This window comes from Aethalodelphis obliquidens, unplaced genomic scaffold (assembly GCF_003676395.1).
Source record: "Aethalodelphis obliquidens isolate GAN/ISIS:26980383/991018 unplaced genomic scaffold, ASM367639v1 scaffold51, whole genome shotgun sequence".
Classification (NCBI taxonomy): domain Eukaryota; kingdom Metazoa; phylum Chordata; class Mammalia; order Artiodactyla; family Delphinidae; genus Aethalodelphis; species Aethalodelphis obliquidens.
Window position 1 is genome coordinate 5286831 of NW_020837995.1, and position 14319 is coordinate 5301149.

Sequence of the window (14319 nt, forward strand, 5' to 3'; positions counted from 1 at the left end):
CAAAATTATTGATGATATCATTTTATTAATATTTAGCTCTTACTAATATAAATATTAGTAACGATACCAAAAAACCCCCCACATATAACATTGTATTACATTTTACTATGGCAGGTTGGCTGAAGTATATGAGAAGTATATGTGAAACTTAGAAAAATTTAAATAATATTTGTCTTGGTGACTAGAGTGTATGACAGGAAAAGAGAGATACATTTAAAAGATGATATTTTACACAGGCTCTTTGGAAAATGTTACCTTCAAAGAAGATTGCTTTAATGTACTTTACCAATTAGGCCTTATTTATATGAGTTAGCTCAGGTTTATCTGAGATATAAACACATACTTTGAAAAATGAGTTGGAACCTATGCATGGAGAAGAGACATAGGGCCATTTCTTCCAGAACCTAGGATATATTCATATACAATTGGACACACTAATAAATATAACATAACGTAAAACAGGTTGTTTCTACATATTCATCACAAAACTGGTCATTACATCTCAATTTTAAAGCATAAACATGATGCCTAAGTATAATTTACCATGGTAAAGCTGCTGAATATTTGTGTCTTTCTTTGGAAGCCCAAACTAAAAACTTATATAACTCTGGCTCATTCTCATTCAGGTTGCTTTTGTCTACTGACCCTGATCATTCTCACTTGGTTCACTGTTTTTTTGTCCATCCTACATCACAATCCATTCCTGTGCACATTAATTATGTGTGTGTACTTGTACCTATATATGTATGTATGTATATATATCTCCATTTTAGCCATCCACAATTACAGCTACGCTTGGAACTTAAACTTACTTTCAAGATCTCAAATGTAGAGATTTTGTTTTTCTTTCCTACCATGTCTTTATTCTCTATTGAAACAAACTAGTCTGTCTTCATTATGACTCTTATTATGACTTCTGGCTTCTTTTTTTTTTTTCTTGCAGTACACGGGCCTCTCACTGTTGCGGCCTCTCCCGTTGTGGAGCACAGGCTCCGGACGCACAGGCTCAGCGGCCATGGCTCACGGGCCCAGCTGCTCTGCAGCATGTGGGATCTTCCTGGACCGGGGCACGAACCCCTGTCCCCTGCATCGGCAGGCGGACTCTCAACCACTGCGCCACCAGGGAAGCCCGACTTCTGGCTTCTTGATCATTTTCTGCCAATGTATTAGTCACATCTTGATTTACTTGATCGTCTACCCAGTTTAAAGCATTAAGAAATCATTAAACATTTATCTTATTTTTCATTTTTAAAAGTAATATATACTCATTAAAGACAATTTGACAATGTGGAAAAGTGGGTAAAAGAAAAAATCACCCATAGATAAAGTATCCAAACACAGTTGCTTTCAAAATTTTATTGTATTTCTTTGCATTTTTTCTATATATAGTTCCTTTTATGTAGTTGTACTTTGCATAAAATTGCATCCTATTTAAGCTTTCAAGTTCTTTATGACCATCAATCTATATGTCATCAATTAAACTAAGTATCATAATTCACTTTTCCATTACACTATTATTGGGCACTAATTTATTTTTTCATTTTTTATGTACAATTCTGTAATGAACATTTTTGTGCATAAAGGTTTTTCAAAACTCAGAATTATTTTCATAGAATGGATTCCTGGACATAGACTGAAGGGTGTGAGTGTATTTAAGTCAAAATCCAAAGCCTCTATTGTTTTTTAAAAATATATAATTAATTAATTAATTACTTTTCGCTGCATTGGGTCTAGGCCTCTATTGCTTTTTGAACATTTTATCATGACCTCCCTGATGACCTCCAACTTAATCATAATCATTTTCTGTTTCTCTTGCTGAATAATCAGCTTTTGAGGGAAGAAGTCCTGAATACACACACGTTATATTTACAGCCTGAACTTCAACTGGCCTCCTGAAGCTAAGATTACTCTTCTACCCATTTTCTGTGGTGAATCCTTCTTTTGACAATAACTCATTCTCTCCTCTAATCCCCTGTCCTTTTCTCTTTCCTTCCTTTCCTCCTTTTCTCTTTACTCTACAAACCACTCAGAAGCCCCTAAGTACTCTCACCCCTCTCATTCTCAGATGACTTCACTTCCTGCTTCACTGAAACTGAGAGTTTCTGGCATGAGCTTTGTAATGCTCTCTTTTCTGTTATTTCCTGTTCTCTCAGTCATAACATCACTGTTTTTAAGAATGATCACTCATTATCTTTTTACTTTTATATTTAGTAAAATATTTGTTACATACAAAAGCATATATGTAACATATTTGGCTGTTACAAAGTATAATCATAAAAGGAACATTTGTGAACTAGCCACCTGGCTTAAGAAGGGGAACACTGCATATAATCATGTGTTCCTTCCCTTTCATCCTTCTGCTTCTTCTTTCTGGGGTAACTACTAGCCTGAATTTTTAAAAATACTTTTTTGTGTTTATGTATTCCTGAAATATATATATATATATATATATATATATAGTATATGAACTGTATAAATTATATATAACATTATTAGTATATTAATAAATATCAACCTCTCTATATATACTATGTATGTATATATATTTCCAAACAATATTCATTGAGCTTTTTTTTAAAAATAAAAATGGTATCACACTCAATGGAGTCTTTCTGGATTCTTTTTTTCATCCAATATTGCACTTTCAAGATTAATTTTTTGTGTACACTTTTCCTTTCTGTTTGATATTCCATTGTATAAACATAACACAATTTATTTATCTTTCCTTCTTTGGGTTGTTACCATTTTTGTTGTTGTTGTCACTATTGTAAAGCGTTCTGCTATGAGTATTCTGGTGTGTGTCGCTTGATGTTTACATGCAAAGAATTTTCTATATTTAGAGTATAAATCTAGGAGTGAATTGCCGCATTGTTTAGTATACAAATGTTCAACTTTGCAAGATAATGTTAATTATTTTCCAGGGATTGTACTGATTTACATTCACACTAGTTGTAAATAAGATATCTTTTTTTTTTTTTTTGCGGTATGCGGGCCTCTCACTGCTGTGGCCTCTCCCGTTGCGGAGCACAGCCTCCAGACGCGCAGGCTCAGCGGCCATGGCTCAAGGGCCCAGCCGCTCCGCGGCATGTGGGATCTTCCCGGACAGGGGCACGAACCCGTGTCCCCTGCATCGGCAGGCGGACTCTCAACCACTGCGCCACCAGGGAAGCCCTAAATAAGATATCTTATTGATCCATATCCTAACACTTGGTTATATTGTCTTTTTCTTCTTCTTCTATCACCACTTCCTCCTCCTCCTCTTCCTCCTTCTTTTCCAATCTGGTGAGTGTAAAACGGTTTACACTCACTTTAGTTTTTAACATGCATTTTCTGAATCACTAATGAGGCTGAGTATCTTATATGCTTAATCTTTACTCGTATTTTCCTTTCTGTGATATATCTGTTGATGTATTTCCCACATTTTCCTGTTGAGTTTTTCGTCTTTTTATTAATTTTATGAGCTCTATATTGCAAATATCTCCTTCCAATTTGTGGGTTTTTTTTTTCATTTTATTTGATATGTGTTTTGATGAACAGAAGTTTTAAATTTTATGGTAGTTTATCAACATTTTCTTTTATGGGTTGTGCTTTTTGTGTCTTATGTAAAAGATTTTCATATCCTAAAGTTATAAAGATCTCTTTCTGTAAAACTCTTCAAAACACTTGATTGGGTTTTCTTTTTGTACTTAATTCTTTAACCAACAGGGAACTTATTTTTTGTGTGTAGGAGTGATGTAAGAATCCATTTTCTTTTTTTTTTTTTTATGAAGATGAAAAAAACCCTTTATTGAGATATTACTTAAAATAAATTGTGCAAATCTCAAGTGTAAACAGCTCCATGAGTTTTTATTAGACATTTTTTTAACCCACAAAAATGGAATTATATCAACCGCATTTTTATTTTTTATTTTTTTTTATACAGCAGGTACTTAGCAGTCATCAATTTTATACATATCAGTGTATACATGTCAATCCCCATCGCCCAATTCAGCACACCACCATCCCCACCCCCCCGCGGTTTTCCCCCCTTGGTATCCATACGTTTATTCTCTACATCTGTGTCTCAAGTTCTGCCCTGTAAACCGGTTCATCTGTACCATTTTACCAGGTTCCACATACATGTGTTAATATATGATATTTGTTTTTCTCTTTCTGACTTACTTCACTCTGTATGACAGTCTCCAGATCCATCCACGTCTCAACAAATGACTCAATTTCGTTCCTTTTTATGGCTGAGTAATATTCCATTGTATATATGTACCACGTCTTCTTTATCCATTCATATGTTGATGGGCATCTAGGTTGCTTCCATGACCTGGCTATTGTAAATAGTGCTGCAATGAACACTGGGGTGCATGTGTCTTTTTGAATTATGGTTTTCTCTGGGTATATGCCCAGTAGTGGGATTGCTGGGTCATACAGTAATTCTATTTTTAGTTTTTTAAGGAACCTCCATACTGTTCTCCATAGTGGCTGTATCAATTTACATTCCACCAACAGTGCAAGAGGGTTCCCTTTTCTCCATACCCTCTCCAGCATTTGTTGTTTGTAGGTTTTCCGATGATGCCCATTCTAACTGGTGTGAGGCGATACCTCATTGTAGCTTTGATTGGCATTTCTCTAATAATTAATGATGTTGAGCAGCTTTTCATGTGCTTCCTGGCCATCTGTATGTCTTCTTTGAAGAAATGTCTATTTAGGTCTTCTGCCCATTTTTGGATTGGGTTGTTTGTTTCTTTAATATTGAGCTGCATGAGCTGTTTATATATTTTGGAGATTAATCCTTTGTCTGTTGATTCGTTTGCAAATATTTTCTCCCATTCTGAGGGCTGTCTTTTTGTCTTGTTTATGGTTTCCTTTGCTGTGCAAAAGCTTTAAAGTTTCATTAGGTCCAATGTGTTTATTTTTGTTTTTATTTCCATTACTCTAGGAGGTGGATCAAAAAAGATCTTGCTGTGATTTATGTCAAAGAGTGTTCTATGTTTTCCTCTAAGAGTTTTATAGTATCCGGTCTTACATTTAGGTCTCGAATCCATTTTGAATTTATTTTTGTGTATGGTGTTAGGGAGTGTTCTAATTTCATTCTTTTACATGTAGCTGTCCAGTTTTCCCAGCATCACTTATTGAAGAGACTGGTTTTTTCTCCATTGTATAACTTTGCCTCCTTTGTCATAGATTAGTTGACCACAGGTGCGTGGGTTTACCTCTGGGCTTTCTATCCTGTTGCATTGATCTATATTTCTGTTTTTGTGCCAGTGCCATATTGTCTTGATTACTGTAGCTTTGTGGTATAGTCTGAAGTCAGGGAGTCTGATTCCTCCAGCTCCATTTTTTTCCCTCAAGAATTCTTTGGCTATTCGGGGTCTTTTGTGTCTCCATACAAATTTTAAGATTTTTTGTTCTAGTTCCGTAAAAAATGCCATTGGTAATTTGATAGGGATTGCATTGAATCTGTAGATGGCTTTGGGTAGTATAGTCATTTTCACAATATTGATTCTTCCAATCCAAGAACATGGTATATCTCTTTATCTGTTGATATCATCTTTAATTTCTTTCATCAGTGCCTTATAGTTTTCTCCATACAGGTCTTTTGTCTCCCTAGGTAGGTTTATTCCTAGGTATTTTATTCTTTTTGTTGCAATGGTAAATGGGAGTGTTTCCTCAATTTTGCTTTCAGATTTTTCATCATTAGTGTATAGGAATGCAAGATATTTCTGTGCATTAATTTTGTATCCTGCAACTTTACCAAATTCGTTGATTAGCTCTAGTAGTTTTCTGGTGGCATTTTTAGGATTCCCTATGTATAGTATCATGTCATCTGCAAACAGTGACAGTTTTACTTCTTCTTTTCCAATTTGTATTCCTTTTATTTCTTTTTCTTCTCTGATTGCTGTGGCTAGGACTTCCAAAACTATGTTGAACAATAGTGGTCAGAGAAGACATCCTTGTCTTGTTCCTGATCTTAGAAGAAATGGTTTCAGTTTTTCACCATTGAGAATGATGTTTGCTGTGGGTTTGTCATATATGGCCTTTATTATGTTGAGGTAGGTTCCCTCTATGCCCACTTTCTGGAGAGTTTTTATCATAAATAGGTGTTAAATTTTGTCAAAAGCTTTTTCTGCATCTATTGAGAGAATCATATCGTTTTTATTCTTCAATTTGCTAATATGGTGTATCACATTGATTGATTTGCGTATATTGAAGAATTCTTGCATCCCTGGGATAAATCCCACTTGATCATGGTGTATGATCCTTTTAATGTGTTGTTGGGTTCTGTTTGCTAGTATTTTGTTGAGGATTTTTGCATCTATATTTATCAGTGGTATTGGTCTGGAATTTTCTTTTTTTGTAGTACCTTTGTCTGGTTTTGGTATCAGGGTGATGGTGGCCTCATAGAATGAGTTTGGGAGTGTTCCTTCCTCTGCAATTTTTTGGAAGACTTTGAGAAGGATGGGTGTTAGCTTTTCTCTAAATGTTTGATAGAATTCACCTGTGAAGCCATCTGGTCCTGGACTTTTGTTTGTTGGAAGATTTTTAATCACAGTTTCAATTTCATTACTTGTGATTGGTCCGTTCATATTTTCTGTTTCTTCCTGGTTCAGTCTTGGAAGGTTATACCTTTCTAAGAATTTGTCCATTTCTTCCAGGTTGTCCATTTTATTGGCATAGAGTTGCTTGTAGTAGTCTCTTAGGATGCTTTGTATTTCTGCGGTGTCTATTGTAGCTTCTCCTTTTTCATTTCTAATTTTATTGATTTGAGTCCTCTCCTTGTTTTTCTTGATGAGTCTGGCTAATGGTTTATCAATTTTGTTTATCTTCTCAAAGAACCAGCTTTTAGTTTTATTGATCTTTGCTATTGTTTTCTTTGTTTCTATTTCATTTATTTCTGATCTGATCTTTATGATTTCTTTCCTTCTGCTAACTTTGGGTTTTGTTTGTTCTTCTTTCTCTAGTTCCTTTAGGTGTAAGGTTAGATTCTTTATTTGAGATTTTTCTTGATTTTTGAGGTAGGCTTGTATAGCTATAAACTTCCCTCTTAGAACTGCTTTTGCTGCATCTCATAGGTTTTGGATTGTCGTGTTTTCATTGTCATTTGTCTCTAGGTATTGTTTGATTTCCTCTTTGATTTCTTCAGTGACCTCTTGGTTATTTAGTAACGTATTGTTTACCCTCCACATGTTTGTGTTTTTACGTTTTTCTCCCTGTAATTCATTTCTAATCTCATAGCGTTGTGGTCAGAAAAGATGCTTGATATGATTTCAATTTTCTTAAATTTTCCGAGGCTTGATTTGTGACCCAAGCTGTGATCTATCCTGGAGAATGTTCCATGCACACTTGAGAAGAAAGTGTAATCTGCTGTTTTTGGATGGAATGTCCTATAAATATCAATTAAATCTATCTGGTCTATTGTGTCATTTTAAGCTTCTATTTCCTATTTATTTTCATTTTGGATGATCTGTCCATTGGTGTACGTGAGGTGTTAAAGTCCCCCACTATTATTGTGTTACTGTGGATTTGCTCTTTTATAGCTGTTAGCAGTTGCCTTATGTATTGAGGTGCTCCTATGTTGGGTGCATATATATTTATAATTGTTATATCTTCTTCTTGGATTGTTCCCTTGATCATTTTGTAGTGTCCTTCCGTGTCTCTTGTAACATTCTTTATGTTAAAGTCTATTTTATCTGAGTATTGCTACTCCAGCTTTCTTTTGATTTCCATTTGCATGGAATATCTTTTTCCATCCCCTCACATTCAGTCTGTATGTGTCCCTAGGTCTGAAGTCGGTCTCTTGTAGACAGCATATATATGTGTCTTGTTTTTGTATCCATTCAGTGAGCCTGTGTCTTTTGGTTGGAGCATTTAATCCATTCACGTTTAAGGTAATTATCGATATGTATGTTCCTATGACCATTTTCTTAATTGTTTTGGGTTTGTTTTTGTAGGTCCTTTTCTTCTCTTGTGTTTCCCACCTAGAGAAATTCCTTTAGCATTTGTTGTAGAGATTGTTTGGTGGTGCTGAATTCTCTTAGCTTTTGCTTGTCTGTAATGCTTTTGATTTCTCCATCGAATCTGAATGAGATTCTTGCCTGGTAGAGTAATCTTGGTTGTAGGTTCTTCCCTTTCATCACTTTAAGTATATCATGCCACTCCCTTCTGGCTTGTAGAGTGTCTGCTGAGAAATCAGCTGTGAACCTTATGGGAGTTCCCTTGTATGTTATTTGTCATTTTTCCCTTGCTGCTTTCAATAATTTTTCTTTGTCTTTAACTTTTGCCAATTTGATTACTATGTGTCTCGGCATGTTTCTCCTTAGGTTTATCTTGTATGGGACTCGCTGCGCTTCCTGGACTTGGGTGGCTATTTCCTTTCCCATGTTAGGAAAGTTTTTGACTATAATGTCTTCAAATATTTTCTCGGGTCCTTTCTCTCTCTCTTCTCCCTCTGGGACCCCTATAATGCGAATGTTGTTGCATTTAATGTTGTCCCAGAAGTCTCTTAGGCTGTCTTCATTTCTTTTCATTCTTTTTTCTTTAGTCTGTTCCGCAGCAGTGAATTCCACCATTCTGTCTTCCAGGTCACTCATCCGTTCTTCTGCCTCAGTTATTCTGCTATTGATTCCTTCTAGTGTAGTTTTCATTTCAGTTATTGTATTGTCCATCTCTGTTTGTTTGTTCTTTAATTCTTCTAGGTCGTTTTTAAACATTTCTTGCATCTTCTCTATCTTTGCCTCCATTCTTTTTCCAAGGTCCTGGATCATCTTCACTATCATTATTCTGAATTCTTTTTCTAGAAGGTTGCCTATCTGCACTTCATTTAGTTGTTTTTCTGGGGTTTTATCTTGTTCCTTCCTCTGGTACATAGCCCTCTGCCTTTTCATCTTCTCTATCTTTCTGTGAATGTGGTCTTTGTTCCACAGGCTGCAGGATTGTAGTTCTTCTTGCTTCTGCTGTCTGCCCTCTGGTGGATGAGGCTATCTAAGAGGCTTGTGTAAGTTTCCTGATGGGAGGGACTGGTGGTGGGTAGAGCTGACTGTTGCTCTGGTGGGCAGAGCTCAGGAAAACTTTAATCTGCTTAACACTGGAGCCTATCTGGGCTCTTTGGTGGGGCTAATGACAGACTCTGGGAGGGCTCATGCCAAGGAGTACTTCCCAGAACTTCTGCTGCCAGTGTTCTTGTCCCCAGGGTGAGCCACAGCCATCCCCCGCCTCTGCAGGAGATCTTCCAATGCTAGCAGGTAGGTCTGGTTCAGTTTCCCCTGGGGTCACTGCTCTTTTCCCTGGGTCCCGATGCACACACTACTTTGTGTGTGCCCTCCAAGAGTGGAGTCTCTGTTTCCCCCAGTCATTTCAAGGTCCTGCAATCAATTCCCACTACGCTTCAAAGTCTGATTCTCTAGGAATTTCTCCTCCCGTTGCGCGACCCACAGGTTGGGAAGCCTGATGTGGGGATCAGAACATTCACTCCAGTGGGTGGACTTCTGTGGTATAAGTGTTCTCCAGTCTGTGAGTCACCCACCCAGCAGTTATGGGATTTGATTTTACTGTGATTGCACCCCTCCTACCATCTCATTGTGGCTTCTCCTTTGTCTTTGGATGTGGGGTATCTTTTTTGGTGAGTTCCAGTGTCTTCCTGTCGATGATTGTCCAGCAGCTAGTTGTGATTCTGGTGTTCTTGCAAGGGGGAGTGAGAGCACGTCCTTCTACTCTGCCATATTGGTTCCTCTCCCAAGAATCCATTTTCATTTCCCCTGTGTGGATAACCCACATCCCAACACTGGGCAATGCTTGCCCAGTGATCTTCAGTCCATTTCTCTTGTATAGCAATTTGTCTGTTAATTCTTTGGGCCTCCAATGTAGATAACAATACAGTCTCTAGAAAATGCAGTTTTATTTTTCTCCCCTTCCAATCCTATGACTTTAATTCTTTCTTTTCCCTTCCTCTCTCCCTTCCTTTTCTTCTCTCCTTCCTCTCCTTCTCCTCTTATCCCTCCTCCTCCTTTTTCTCTTTCTTCTTTTTTCAGTCGTATTGCCTTTTCTAGCACCAGCTCTCCAGGACAATGTTGAAAAGAAACATTCTTAAATAGTGGGCATCATTATATCTTTTCTAATTTAAATGAGTATTTCTAGCATTTCTCCATTAAGAATGCTGTTTACTGTAGTTAATTGATAATAATCTTCATCAGATTAAGGAAAAAAATTTCCCCCATGCCTAGTTTTCTAGGAGCTTTTTTAAATTTTTAATAAATGAGAGTTAAATTTTGTTAAATGGTGTTTCTATATGTAATAACATGATAATTTTTTCCCTTTGCCCTGTTATTATGGGGGACTTTATTTATAGTTTTTCTAATATTAAAGTACTCTTGCATCTCTGGACTACATCGAAGCTGATCAGGATACTAACTTTATTGTACACAGCTAGTTTTAGATTAACAAAATTTTGCTTATGATTTTTGAATTTCTATTGGTGCAAGAAAATGGTCAGCAATTTTTCTTTTCTCTTTTTCCACTTAAGTTTGTTATCATCTTTGCCTATTCTTAGTAATAAGGTTATATTGGCTTCATATAATTAATTAAATTAGGAAGGTACCCCAATTTTGTTCTCTAGATAAATTAATATATGATTGAAATCATCTGTTTCTTAAAAATTTGGGTTTACTCTAAAATAATTTTGTTTTTCTTTTAAAAAATGGTTCTTAATTATTGATTAAATTTCTTTAATAATTATTGCATGAAAATTCAGATCTACTCATCTTTTTGAGTCAGGTTTGGTAAGTTATAATTTTATATGAATTTATCAACATCAACTAAGTTTTCAAACTTCTTGCATAATGATGTATATCAGTCTTTTCATACTATGTTTTTAATGTCTTTTATATCTATATACATGTTCACCTTTTTTATTTGTAATATTTTATGACTAATAGGATTCTATTGTGCCTTTTCATGTTTCTTAAGTTGGATGTTTAGAAGACCTTAATGACTATCAGAAGAGGAGAGAAGGTGTCATGGAAAGGTTACTTGAATGTAATTTCATGTTGTTTTCCTGTTGATCACTAATCTCAGGGATTCTAGGTGTTGTTTCACTTATGATTGATTTGCAGCTGGTTTTGAAGTATTTCTTTAAAAAGAAATTAGTGATTCTGTTTAAGGATCCTACTTCAACTTCGAATTAAACAAAAACTTTTAAACTAGATATACCTACCCAGTATGAGAAGATCAGAATTTTTACTTTGAATCACTTGATTTCTTTTTTATTAATTTATTTTTTATACAGCAGGTTCTTATTATCTATTTTATACATATTAGTGTATATATGTCAATCCCAATTTCCCAATTTATCCTACCATCCCCCCTCCCCGCTTTCCCCCCTTGGTGTCCATATGTTTGTTCTCTACATCTGTGTCTCTATTTCTGAGAGACAGACTGGTCTCAGATGAGACTGGTTCATCTGTACCATTTTTCTAGGTTCCACATATATGCGTTAATATACGATATTTGTTTTCCTCTTTCTGACTTACTTCACTTTGTATGTCAGTCTCTAGGTCCATCCATATCTCTACAAATGACCCAATTTCGTTCCTTTTTATGGCTGAGGAATAGTCCATTGTATATATGTACCACATCTTCTTTATCCATTCATATGTTGATGGGCATCTAGGTTGCTTCCATGACCTGGCTACTGTAAATAGTGCTGCAATGAACATTGGGGTGCATGTGTCTTTTTGAATTATGGTTTTCTCTGGGTGTATGCCCAGTAGTGGGCTTGCTGGGTCATATGGTAATTCTATTTTTAGATTTTTAAGGAACCTCCATACTGTTCTCCATAGTGGCTGTATCAATTTACATTCCCACCAAAAGTGCAAGAGGGTTCCCTTTTCTCCATACCCTCTCCAGCATTTGTTGTTTGTAGATTTTCTGATGATGCCCATTCTAACTGGTGTGAGGTGATACCTCATTGTAGCTTTGATTGGCACTTCTCTAATGATTAGTGATGTTGAGCCGCTTTTCATGTGCCTCATGTCCATCTGTATGTCTTCTTTGAAGAAATGTCTGTTTAGGTCTTCTGCCCATTTTTTGATTGGGTTGTTTGTTTTTTTGTGATATTGAGCTGCATGAGTTGTTTATATATTTTGGAGATTAATCCTTTGTCCGTTGATTCATTTGCAAATATTTTCTCCCATTCTGAGGGTTGTCTTTTCATCTTGTTTATAGTTTCTTGTGCTGTGCAAAAGCTTTTAAGTTTCATTAGATCCCATTTGTTTATTTTTATTTCCATTAGTCTAGGAGGTGGGTCAAAAAAGACCTTGTTGTGATTTATGTCAAAGAGTGTTCTTCCTATGTTTTCCTCTAAGAGTTTTATAGTGTCCAGTCTTATATTTAGGTTTCGAATCCATTTTGAGTTCATTTTTGTGTATGGTGTTAGGGAGTGTTTTAATTTCATTCTTTTACATGGAGCTGTCCAGTTTTCCCAGCATCACTTATTGAAGAGACTGTCTTTTCTCCATTGCGTATCCTTGCCTCCTTTGTCATAGATTAGTTGACCATAGGTGCATGGGTTTATCTCTGGGCTTTCTATCCTGTTGCATTGATCTATATTTCTGTTTTTGTGCCAGTGCCATATTGTCTTGATTACTGTAGCTATGTGCTATAGTCTGAAGTCAGCGAGTCTGATTCCTCCAGCTCTGTTTCTTTCCCTCAAGATTGCTTTGGCTATTTGGGGTCTTTTGTGTCTCCATACAAATTTTAAGATTTTTTGTTCTAGTTCTGTAAAAAATGCCATTGGTAATTTGATAGGGATTGCATTGAATCTGTAGATGGCTTTGGGTAGGATAGTCATTTTCACAATATTGATTCTTCCAATCCAAGAACATGGTATATCTCTCCAACTGTTTGTGTCATCTTTGATTTCTTTCTGAATCACTTGATTTCTAAATACCAGTTTTCTTCCTCTGTGTGTGGGTAATAATTTTGTCACAATGATTTATGAACTTCACATATTCATGTAAGATCAACAAAATGTGAACCTATGAAAGTATGTGTTTTATGGTCTTGTTAGTTCTCAAAGCAGTATTTGGAAATATATGACCAATATAACTATTTTCACTTTAGAGTTAGGAAAATGGAGACATTGAAAAATAATTTTTAAGGTACCACGACAAATTAAGGTAAGAACCTGAATTAATTTACTGGTGCATTCCTTATCTAGATTTTTGAAAATCTTCTATTAAAACTTCATGTTTGTAATTAGCCAAGTTATCTCCATTGTTGGTTTCTTGGATTGATATTTGTCAGATGGACAAAAGGAGCTTCTCATTCAGGGGCTGGAAACTCCCTCTGTGTGACTAGTGGCCAGAACACAGTCACAATGGCCACCAATGCCTGCTGATCAAGTTCCAGCATAGGAGGACCAATAAGAAAACCATATTTTAAAACGTATCTTTAATTATTCTATTCTAGTTTTCGGAAGCACAATAAAGGACATTTTCTTACATGCTATAAAGAAATCTAGAGCAAGAAAAGGCAGTGACTTGACTTTCTGTATCTTAAAATACAAAACATAGTGTTTTTAAATAACCATAAAGCTGAGATATGATGTACTTAGAGTCTCATGGAGATATATTAAGCAACAGAGAGCCACCCCACAGATTAAAATGAGTAATATATTCATTCATACATCTTTTAAGGGCCACTTTATATGAAAGGCATAGTGGTATATGGTGGAAGTGATGCTGGCCCAAGAGTTAAAGGATTTGCTTCCAGCACTGTGACCCTCAGCACGTCTCTGGCATTATCTGTGGCTGGCCCTTTAGATAATATCTAAGGATGTCTCCAGATCTGTGTTCTACATAATCTAGGGCAATAGAGAATTACCTGGTCTCTCCTCTCACTGCCTATTCAAAGGGGTACTGGAAGTATAATCCTGAGAGCTCCTGATAAGATTAAATCATGGATAGCTTGGGGCAGATGGGGTGGGAAGGAGGGGAGAGAAAGACTGAACTGATTTGGTACCATAAAAAGTTTATTGTTTACATTTTAGTTGGGAATCGCCAATTTTGATCATATAAATCACTATCTTGGTTTCTTGGAACTCAAGCAAACTAAATTTACCCTTCTGATATAGATGCCAAATAAGGCTTAAAGGTTATCTTATTTTGAGGTTGTATATGGCAGGTTAAATTGGTCAGCTAGAATTAGGAATATCAAACCATGTAACAAATCATAAAATAGTTTCCACTTAGGCTTCATGCCACTGAATTAGATGCATGTGGTGCCATTCTACTTTGGGTTGTGGTTTCCTAGAAGGCAAAGAATGTAAGATTG